This window comes from Lycorma delicatula, chromosome 1 (genome assembly GCF_047948215.1).
Source record: "Lycorma delicatula isolate Av1 chromosome 1, ASM4794821v1, whole genome shotgun sequence".
Classification (NCBI taxonomy): domain Eukaryota; kingdom Metazoa; phylum Arthropoda; class Insecta; order Hemiptera; family Fulgoridae; genus Lycorma; species Lycorma delicatula.
In genome coordinates, this window is record NC_134455.1 from 228,403,211 (window position 1) to 228,414,564 (window position 11,354).

General features: G+C 37.4%; 1 pseudogene; it reads left to right on the plus strand.

Moving 5' to 3' along the window:
- Positions 1 to 2,198: 2,198 nt before the first annotated feature.
- On the plus strand, positions 2,199 to 11,086 carry LOC142317773 (52 kDa repressor of the inhibitor of the protein kinase-like; annotated as a pseudogene).
- Positions 11,087 to 11,354: the final 268 nt, after the last annotated feature.

The following is an 11,354-nucleotide window of genomic DNA, read 5'->3' on the forward strand; positions in this document are numbered from 1 at the left end:
GGATCAATTAACTTTCCTAACTTACCTGCCGGACACGTGGTGCGAGTGGTAGCGTCCAACTTGAACAAGTAGTCCAGGAGGACTACTTGTTCAAGTTTCTGTTGCTTCCCGGCGGCGTCAGTGGGGGGACGAGGAAGACAATTCTTCCCCGTCTGGCAAAAATTAAGGGGCGTTTTCTATGCTAGCAGAAGGATTTGAGCCCTTGGCCTCTAAGCCCAAGGAGGTCAAAGTCGTTCCCAAGATGGTCCAGGCCGAAGCGCAGCCCAGGCGCTACGCTGATGTCCTTAAGACAAAGCGGGAAGCCAGCAAGGCGGCGAAGAAGCCGGAGGTAATCTTCGTAAGCAAGGCAGTGAGCTAGAAGAACACAAGCAAAGACCTCAAGCGTGACTTGCTGGTTACCCTTCGTGACAACCGGAAGCAGCTAAAGATCAGGGAGATTAAGAAGACCAGCAAAGGGCTGGTAGTTGTTCCTGAGAATAAGAAGACGGTCCAAGACATCAAGGAGTCTCCTGCTTTCCAAAAGCTTGAGGTTAAGGATGACCCCATGCGGTTCAGAAGGCCTGTGTAATATTGTATGACATTAAACGGAACCATTCTGACGAGGAAGTTTTGTCTCTCATCTGAGAGCAAAACACCGACTTAGACGAGGCCTAGTTCAAAGAGCAGTGTAGGTTAGTCTTCAAGACTGGCAAGCGTGATGCCCCACGGTATCACGGAGTGTTTGAGTTAGGGGCTGGAATGTCAGGTTGGAATAATTTTTTCGTTAGTGACAGTAAATCCGCCGTATTGTACAGGAAGTCTATAAATATTGTCTTCGTAAGGCAGACCTCTGACACTCATCACGTCGCTGTTAAGCTTGCCGTGAATGGTTTGAACTTAGTTGTATTTAGCTCGTACTTTTAGTCCAGGGGTCCCACTACACACCATTTTGAAAGATTGGAAGGAATTGTTAGGTTAGTAGCGGGTCTTCCTATTCTTATAGGAGTTAATGCGGATGATAAATCGCTTCTTTAGCACAGTGGGATCGCGGATGATGGCGGCGAATTGATTGCAGGTTTCATCGCGCAGGATCATTTTGATGTTTTCAATGTAGCCAGCGAATTGACTACCTTCTCCGGTGTAGTCGGTTTGCGGAGGGGCTTCCATGGTCTTCTAAACGTGATTCCTGGCGCTGTTTTGTGCAAGCGCAGGGAAATAAAGACCAGTGTGGTGTTGTCTATAGAGTATTTGGTCATAAGCGGAAAAAAGACGTTCTTCTGTTGGCTCTCTTGACCCAGGTTGGTGTTGGTATAAATAAAGATCGCTTCCTCACTCATCTGATGGACAATCTGCTTCCAGATGGTATCAAGGTTGGTGAGACCTCGTATCATCGACGTGTCAGAAGGGAAGTTGTAGGTTTTCACTCTGAATTTATATCTTGAGAAATTAATGAGGCTGAAGTCCGTCAAGTAATTTGCAGCTTCGCTAGGAAAAAAGCCTCCGGATATGACGGTATCACACTGGAGCTCCTTATTCGCAAATTGCCTATCATTGTTGGTCCATTGACTAGGGTATTCAATAGGTTGCTTTTTGCTTCGCATTTCCTAGCATGCTGGAAACATGATGCGTTGAAGTTGCTCTTCAAAGGTGGCGACAAGGATCCCACTGTAATTTCTTCTTACCGTTCTCTGACGCTCTTGCCTGTAGTAGGTAAGATTTTCGAAAAGGTCTTGTACATCCGCATTAATAGTTGGTTAACTTCTAACCATATGCTGATGGACGACCAGTATGGTTTTCGCTCCGGCAAGGGAACAGGACGCACTTTTTAGGGTCATGGATCTGTCTTCGTCCAGCGAGTGCAAATATGCACTCGGTGTCTTTATCGACATATCCGGGGCTTTCAATAACTTGTAGTGGCTTTCGGCCTTGTTTCAACTACAGCAGCGTGAGTGCACGCTAAACGATATTAGGACTCTCTCGTGCTATTTCAGGGACAGAACTGTCATCCTTCGTGACGGCAGTTCAGAGGTAGGAAAGACTCTGACTAAAGGTTGTCCGTAGGGCAGTTTTCTAGGTCCACTGGGCTGGATCGTTAAGTTCGATTCTCTCATGCGATTGCAGATGCCAAGTGGCTGCCGCATCGTGGATTATGCCGAAGATGGGTTACTGCTGGTCGAGGGCAATTCGCGTGTTGAGATAGAGCTCAGAGCGACACAGGCATGCAAGGTATTAAGGTTGTGGGCTCTTCAGCATTACATGGTTTTCAGTGTAGGAAAACCAGTATGATATTCTTGAAGGGACGTCTAGCTGCAACTAATCATCTCCGGGTTGTAATGGACGGTCTTCCGATTAGGTATGTTACCGGTCAGAAGTATCTGGGTGTTATCCTTGACGAGAAACTTCAATTCAAGGAGCACCTCCAGTTTGTAGCGACGAAGGCCATCGACGCCTTTTTCGGCGTCCGTAGTGTCATCCATCCCGATTGGGGGTTGAATTATCGTGCCATGCGTATTCTTTACAAAGGAGTCTGTGAGGCCATAATGCCATAATGACACGCTGCGCCTGTCTGGGCTCATCGTTTACAATTCCAAAGTTATAGGTATATTCTGTTACGAGCCCAGAGTCTTCTTTTGTTAGCTGTTGTCGATGGCTACAGAACTGTCTCGCGAAAGGTAGTCACGGCACGAAAGCCATTGACATTCTACCGACGGAACGTAGCAAGCGTTACATTTCCAAGAATGGAGGCCTTCTTACTTCAGGGCGTAGGCGAGAAATTGAAGACCAAGGTTTTGACCCTTAACAAGCTAGGTGGAACGATTCTTCTACTGGTCGATTCACGCATGATATTTTTCCAAATGTTAGGGAGTTGCGAACGAGTTATATGCCGATGGAGTTTCCCCCACTTCCTTTCGGGACATGGTGCCATTAGGAATATTTGGTTAAGTTTTGTTTGGTTAACTCCGGCTTGTGTTCGGACTGTAGCGTCGATGATACTGTGGGCCATGTCCTGTATATCTGTTCCCGATACGAAGCTGAACGTACCAGAGTTGTTTGGAAACTTGAGAGAGTAAACTCCTTCTTTGATCTGCGAGTCAACTGGAAAACTCGCAGTGATTGGTCAATTGTAGATGGCTTCCTCCGTTTCCTCGCTTTGCGCAGGACGGCCGAGGGGATTTAGTAGAGTAGCACCCCAGGTGGCTAGGCACCGCCTGAACAGTTGTTTGGTTGAAGGTAGTCATATTGGTGGCGAGCCACGGTTGGTTAGAATTGTGGTGATTATTAAACTGTATTAGCTGTCGGCGGAAAGGCGATTGCACTGCCGAAGGCATGGGTTACCATGCAGCCATTAGGTGTAGCGGCATCTCGGCGATAGTTTATCAGGTAAATGTTACGCGGGACTCTGCGATGGAGCTGTGTGAAAATAGGAGATCTGTTCGCCTCTCCCTTGTAAACCAGACCGGAGTCCACAATTAACCTAAGTCGTGTATGAACTGATGTATGAGTTCAATAAGGGAATCAGGACTAAATTTCATTTTTGCGAGCAACATTTTTGGTAGTATGATGTGTTAATTTGCCTCGAATTTTGAGACATTCACAGAAATTGGCTCAATAAAGTTAGAACTAGGCGCAGGGTTCGTGCTTCCACGAGCTCGGTTAGCTTGTTCAGAGGGAAACGAAGGAGGACATTCAAGATGTCCTCCTTCGTTGAGGCCTTCGGATGTAGGCCTTCAAGAGGCCTACAGCGAAGGCAAAAGCTGGGTGTATAAATCACCGATGTAAGTGTCTACCGAGGCATTTACATCGGTGGCATCCCAACGAGGCCAGGCTTATTACTATGAGATGTAAAAAGTCAGAGAGCGATAGACGACTCCTGATAAAGCCCATCAAGGATATTACCGTAGGATTGGCGGGGGGTGCGGCCGAAATGACCTAAACGAGGAGAAAGTGAAGAAGAACATTTTTGGGGGTTTTTTTGGGGCGCATAATGAAGATTCGTTATTAGCGGTCGGACTTGTTCAAAATGTGATAACTAAAACAGATCAGTGGCACGTAATATACGATTTTCTATTCCATATTTTAGACTTGGCATAAATTTACGATTTTTTAATTGAATAATCTTTTAGTTTATGAACGAGTGTAATCATTCAAATTCAAACAATATCCAATAATTTAAACATAAACTCTTAGTAGTAAGAGTTTATAATCACAAAAAGCATTTGTTTCTTAATTATAGTGAAAATTAAACTACCACTCACAACTGACATAATTATTCAAATCTGTTTCATAAATACTAGTACATGATTACAATTTATATTAGTTTACTTGGTTTCAGTTCATAGTAATAGTTAAGAATTAAGTGTAATTATTTATTAAGTAAGAAATCTCTTGATTACGAATATAAACAGAAAATATGCTACTATGAGATACAGTAATTTTTACACGATCCTGCCTAATTAAAGTTTTAATTAAATTAAGATAATCTTGAAAGATGAGAAATAATTACTTGAAAATTTGTTACGAAAGTGTGTGTATGATTATATAGTAAAAACTATACAAAGAAGACATGTACACATGTAAGAACAATGTTACGGGATTAACTCATACATTTAAGATTTTCTACTAGCAATTACAGGTAGGAAAAAATAAAAGCTTTTACACTTAAAAGGAAGCAAGGTGTTCTCAACAAAATTACTGAAGATAAAGTGAGATTTAGATGTTCTTAATAAAACTAACAGCAGCAATCTTATTAAAAAGCTAAAAATTTGCGTCAAGTTTAAAGTTTTAATTAAGAGAAATTCATTTTTACTTTTAATACTGAAATTAAAATATGATGTAGCATTCTCACTGCAGGATATCTACGTAAGTAATAAAAAGCTAAATTTACTGCAAACAAAAAGACCGAAATTATTAAAGTTTTTGCTAAAATATGTGTAATATTCAAGAGAATACACAGGGAAATTTTCGTAAAAGATAAAATCTTATCTGATTAAAATTATAATAGTTCACACAAGCCTATGTAAAATATTATCAGTTCACTTGCAGTTTAATTGAAATAATTTAATTTATGAGCAGTTCATGGGAGTTTTTTCAATTAAAAACAGTTCATTTAACATTACTAACTTTTCGCATAGACTGATATATTTTTCGCATCATTATGTTGTGTCGTTAAAATTATTGCTATACTTATCAAAGAAAATAATATTCACCAATTGGAAGAAAGGAAGAAAGATCCTTTTTTTAATTTTATTTGTTAAACAAAGTTATAAAACGTACATTGACGCACCCAGAAATGTAAAAGTTTTCCACAAATTTTATTATTGTAAATGAATATGACAGAAGGGTGTCACAACTCTTACAAATCACTATATAGAATTCACTAACTGAGATTAAAAAACAATTTAGATCCGGAGTAACAGTACAAAATGAAAAGGTAAAGATGCTACGATTTGCTGATGATATAGTAATTCTAGCTGAGAGTAAAAAGGATTTAGAAGAAACAATGAACGGCATGGATAAAGTCCTACGCAAGAGCTATCGCAAGAAAATAAACAAGAACAAAACGAAAGTAATGATATGTAGTAGAAATAACGAAGATGGACCACTTAATGTAAAAATAGGAAGAGAAAAGATTATGGAAGTAGAAGAATTTTGTTATTTGGGAAGTAGAATTACTAAAGATGTACAAAGCAGGAGCAATATAAAATGCCGAATAAAACAGGCAAAACGAGCTATAACTTAAAAATATAATTTGCTTACATCAAAAGTTAATTTAAACATCAGGACAACATTTTGGAAAGTATACGTTTGGAGTGTAGCTTTATATGCAAGTGAAACGCGGACGATCGGAGTACCTGAGAAGAAAAGATTAGATGATTTTCAAATGTGGTGCTATAGGAGAATGTCAAAAATCAGATGGGTGGATGAAGTGACAAATGAAGAGGTGTTGCGGAAAATAGATGAAGAAAGAAGCATTTGGAAAAATATAGTTGAAAGAAGAGACATACTTATAGGCCACATATTAAGGCATCCTGGAATAGTCGCTTTAATATTGGAGGGCCAGGTAAAAGGAAAAAAAATTGCAGGTTGGCAAAGTTTGGAGTATGTAAAACAAATTTTTAGGAATGTAGGATCTAGGGGGTATACCGAAATGAAGCGACTAGCACTAGATAGGGAATCTTGGAGATCTGCATCAAACCAGTCAAATGAATGAAGACAAAAAAAAAATGTAATGAAAAGTAACATCACATCAATATATTTGCTGTCAAATTAGATTTTCTACATTGAAAAAAATTGCCAAAAACGTTTAGAAGAAGCACAGTTAAACTTATTAAAAAATTAAAATTATGAAGCCTGTGAAACAATTAAAGAAAATCCTGCTTAAGAACCTGGAACCTTGCATATCTTTGAGAAATACTTATATAACTTCTCGGAGAAATTTTCAAATAATTTTTGGTTTGCTGCATAACTCCCAGATATAAGAAGTTGTTTTTTGATAATAATTGTGTAGTTCGTTTTAAATAAGAATCGAACGTAGAAAAGAAACATGATTCACTTTTAATCTTTATCACATTATTTGGCTTCTTTAGCCAATAATACGAGTATAAGCGTAAAGATTTTAGCTCAGGGGAAAGATCTAGTGTAATGTAGGAAAGTTTAAAATAAAATTACAATTGTATTTTGGATTTCCTTACTTTAAAATTTACTGTTGACTAAAGGAGCCAACAATTTGGTTAACAGTTAACCAAACTGTTAACATTTAACAGTTTCGTTAATGTGACAGCAGAGGAAGGAATAAAACAGAGGAATTACAGACACCTTTCCTCATAACTGATAACTTAAAATAGAAAGGATTTTCTCTCCATGGTTGAATTTTTACTATTTAATGATATTTACAATTTTAAGAGAATTTATATTTAGGATTTTAAGAAATTATTAATTTAAACCAGAGTTTGAAATTATTAATATCACCGTATATAAAACTTTATTTAGCTGTCACATTACATTTACGTTTGCGTAGAGTTTACGATATTTATGTGTAATATGTGTTGTGTAGGTGTGAGTGTGTATACGCGAGTAAGTGATAATTTAAAAGTCACGTAAATACAAGATAGGGTGTGAAATAACATAAATACAATTAAATTCATTCCAGAAATACAATATAACAAAATAAACAAAATTTTAGAAAAAAAATATATTGCACAATACTAAGTGATATTACAATCCGAAAATGCTTTGATTTTTTGGTTAAAAATCTATTAATATTAAACTAAATGTTATTCCGTAAAAACAATGAATCCATTGAATTAATACAGTGTACGGTAGTATAGGAAATTAATAAAAGCTTTCTGAAAATCCCTGTAAAAGTAATTTGAGAGATATATTAACACATTTTTATACAGATTGAGTCCTATGCAGTTATTGACCACTTTTGGTGTACTTCAATTACTATAATGTAGTGCAGTCGTAACATCTAGCCGAACCCGTGCGAGTCCGACGCTCCTCCTAGAAATGGTATTTCTACGCAACACCGATAATAAAAATAAAAAAAATGTAGTGTAGTCGGCTGCCCTTCCCGATTTCGATGGAGGGAGAGATGGTCCAATCACGAGAGGCCGCGAAGTATCTTAGCGTGTGGTTGGACCATAGGCGGTCATTTACTCGTTACGTCCAGGCGGTGATTGAGAAAACTGGGCACATTGTCAAGAACTTGGTTACTATCGAACTTGGAGGGCCCCGTACGTCGAAGAGGAGGCTGTACGGGCATGTAACGACTTAGATTCTTCTTTATGGCGCCCCAGTGTAGAGGAGAGCCATGGGGTAGAGCGTAAAAGAAGACTGTAGGAGGAAGTACAGCTCCGTATGGCTCTTAAGGTGGCGTCGGCATACGCCTCGGTCTCGACTGAGGCAGTGCTGGTGGTAACTGGGATGCCGCCACTTCAGCAGCTGGTGGCGGCTTGTGTGCAAGTTTATCAGGGTGTACCTAAGGACGTTCCCAACGCAACTGTCTACAGGGATTGGCAAGCCAATTGGGATGCTTCCGCGAAAGGAAGGTGGACGCATCGTTTGATCAAGCACAGTAGCCGTGGGCTGGGAGGAAGTTTAGCGAACTGGGATTCTGGAGGGATAGCTCCATACGGAGCAGCCGTTCGCTCATGTTTGCGCGGGTGGGGGGAGGTGATGAAGTGCAGGAACTATCAAGCCCCTGAGCTAAAAGATTGAGTTCCGGCGGGGCCGTCTCTTCTGGGTGATGGAGGCCAGGCCTGCCGTTTCCCTCATCTGGCTGCTAGAAGCAAAGGCACCTCCCGGAACCGTGTTCATGCTTAATCGGAGTTTTGGTTCCGGGAGGCAGAGATAAAAAAAAAATGTGTTGCAGTCAGATCAGTGTAGCATAAAAATTGAGCAATGTCGTTAGGATTTAAAAAACCTCAAAATTAAACCAAAAAATGCTCTGTCATCGTAGAATTCAATATGCAAATTTACTAATTTTTTTTTGTCATTAGGTGTTTAAGCGAGCTCTGAATATGGCGACTGAAATTTATGGAAGTTTAATTTTTGCAAATATGAAAAAAAGGAAAGGGGAGAATTGTATGATAAAAATTGTTATAGTCCTCTGGAGTGTTATAATATTGCGCATATCAAATTATCAAAAAATGGGATTTTGACTGTCCCAAGCTCTCGTGGAGCTGTTATATCTATTCTTATTAAACTAAATTGACTAACAAAATTGGTTCCTTCAATCGATATTTCTTGTGTTAGGAATATTACATACTAAACAGATTACTGAAAAATGTAGCCCAAAAATGAGTGTGTCGGTGGTGGATTTTCTTATTCTTTAAGTACGTTATAAGAAGATAAAATATATTTTGACGTCTATTTCTTTATTTAATTATTTTTTTGTAATTCTTTCTGACGAAAATACAAATTTTAATAGATATATGAGATTTTTATCTTATTCATTTACATGTAGCACTCTACTGAACTTCTGTCTCAATATTTTTTATTTCAAAATAATTCGCCCTGATTTGAATATGCATAATGACTTGACGTCTTTTATAAGCACGAAATTTTTCCTTTCAAACATTGTCCAGTATGAAAATTCATAGAGTAAACATTCGCCGCGATCAGCAGTCACGTGGTCACAATTGATGCAGATATGATACGCGCGAATTTTTTCCCTCTTTTCTTAGATCTGCGCTAAACCTAACATGTTTTTGCGATTATTTCCTCATTTACCGAGATTACCGATACATAAAAATTTTTTACGCATTTTGATGCGTAAATATAATTATTTACCGGGTGAATTTTATAGATGTTATCGTCTGTTGACAGTAACGCGATTTGTTCAATGCATTTGTTTCATGACATAAGCAAAAAAGCAAAAAAAAAATTACTTTTTTTACTAAGTACTTTTGACAATTAAAGAAAATCTCATTTTTTGATAATCATCTATATAACTTCACTAACGTTTTTCATAATCTTGCAATAGCGGCAAAAAAGAGAAATTTTATTTGAATCTGCTCATTTTATAAAAAAATTAGATTTATTTTTAAAAATTGTCCGCAAGTACTGCTTTTATGAAATCAAGTGTACTTTTTATTTCAATTTCAGCTATTTCAAAAATAGAAAATGACAAAAGCAGCTCAATTGTGGAAGTTACTCCTGGTATTCAAAAATCTCAAAGTTTGCAGATGGATTTTAACGATTTGGTTGAAGATGATTTAAACGCTGACTAAACAAATTAATTCATCTCATGCATCTGCACAGAAATTAGATGCTGAAAATGAAAAAAAATAAAAATATTTTCAACAATATTCCGAATTTATCTCTTGATATCAGGAATTATATGTCACAAAATTGATGATATCTTGAAAAAGAAATTGCTCAAAGAAATTGCTTTTGCCTTGGCTCCCTCCAAAAATTATGAATTTCCTTTTTCTATTCAAGTAAAAATGGTAAAGAAGTCAAAAGGTATGCTAGTCAGAAACACCTAGATCAGTTCGAATGGCTCGTTTTATCGGACGTAAAAAAAGGTTACTTTTGTGAATATCGTGTATTATTTTTGAATATTGGAAATAATCATACAAATACTTAAGTTAAAAAACTAGTTATAGAACCGGTGATTAATTTTGCTAAGCTTTTGGAAAAGACTGTATTCTTGATATTCACGCTACAGATGATTATCAATCACATTTCTGCTTTAACCGCAGCAAAACAATTTTTGAATTTTTGTGAAAATCCCCAACTATATATCATTAATATAAATACCAATGAAAGATATAAAAAGGTTATAAAAAATCGAGATCGTCCGATTATTGATACCACAATATTTCTTGGCAGAGCAAATTATTGCTTTTAGGGGCCATCGCGACGATAGGCCATTGTTTAACGAAACTGAAGAGAGCCTATAAACAAGGGAAATTTCAAAGAATTATTGCGATGTAGCATAGAAGGTGCGGGAGACACAAAGTTTGAGCAGCAAATGAAAACGACTTCATCTCGAGCAACTTACATAAGTAAGGCAAGCCAGAATGAGCTTATTAATTGTTGTGGTGAAGAAATAATTTCTGAAATTATTTCACGTATCAAGCAGACCAACTTTTATTATGAAATGTTTGACGAAACTACTGATATTGCTCAGATTTCTCAGATGACTGTATTTAGATATTTACATGGAGATAAAATTCCAGAAGATTTTGTAAAATATATAGATCTATACAATGAAATAATGAAACTAGATACCACCGGTAGCATTGAAGAAGAAGAAGAAGATAAGACAACTGGTTATAATTTAGCTTAAGTTGTATTAAAAACTATAAAACAATTAACTTTAGATCCTAAGTATTGTGTAGGCATAACCACAGATGGGTGCTCTGTGAATGTTTCTGATAGTTGTGGGGCCGTTCAAACTGAAGCTGTTTATGCTGTTTATTTGCCCTGTTTCAGTCATATTTTTAATATATCAATTGGTAAGTCATTATCGGTTGAATTGGTTAGAAATGCGATTGGAGTAATGAAAGAAGTAATTTTTTTCTTTAATGCATCAGCTAAGTGCAATCAATTTACTTTCAAAAATAAATTAGAATATCAACTTATGATGTATGCATAAGAACATAACATATGTTTCTTACAACTGTAGTATAAAATTATTACCATTTTGCGACATAGAAGTTTTTTTAACAATTCATGTTTTACTCAAACTTCTAGCCACATTACCTATAAGTGTGGCGAATGGTGAGAGAACATTCTCTACTTTGAGACGCATAAAATCGTGGTTGAGGTCAACTATGACTCGATCAACTATGAGATCGATTGCCTTGGCTCTTGTGAATATTCATCATGATGTAAAAATAAGCGTGGAAAATGTAACTGACCGT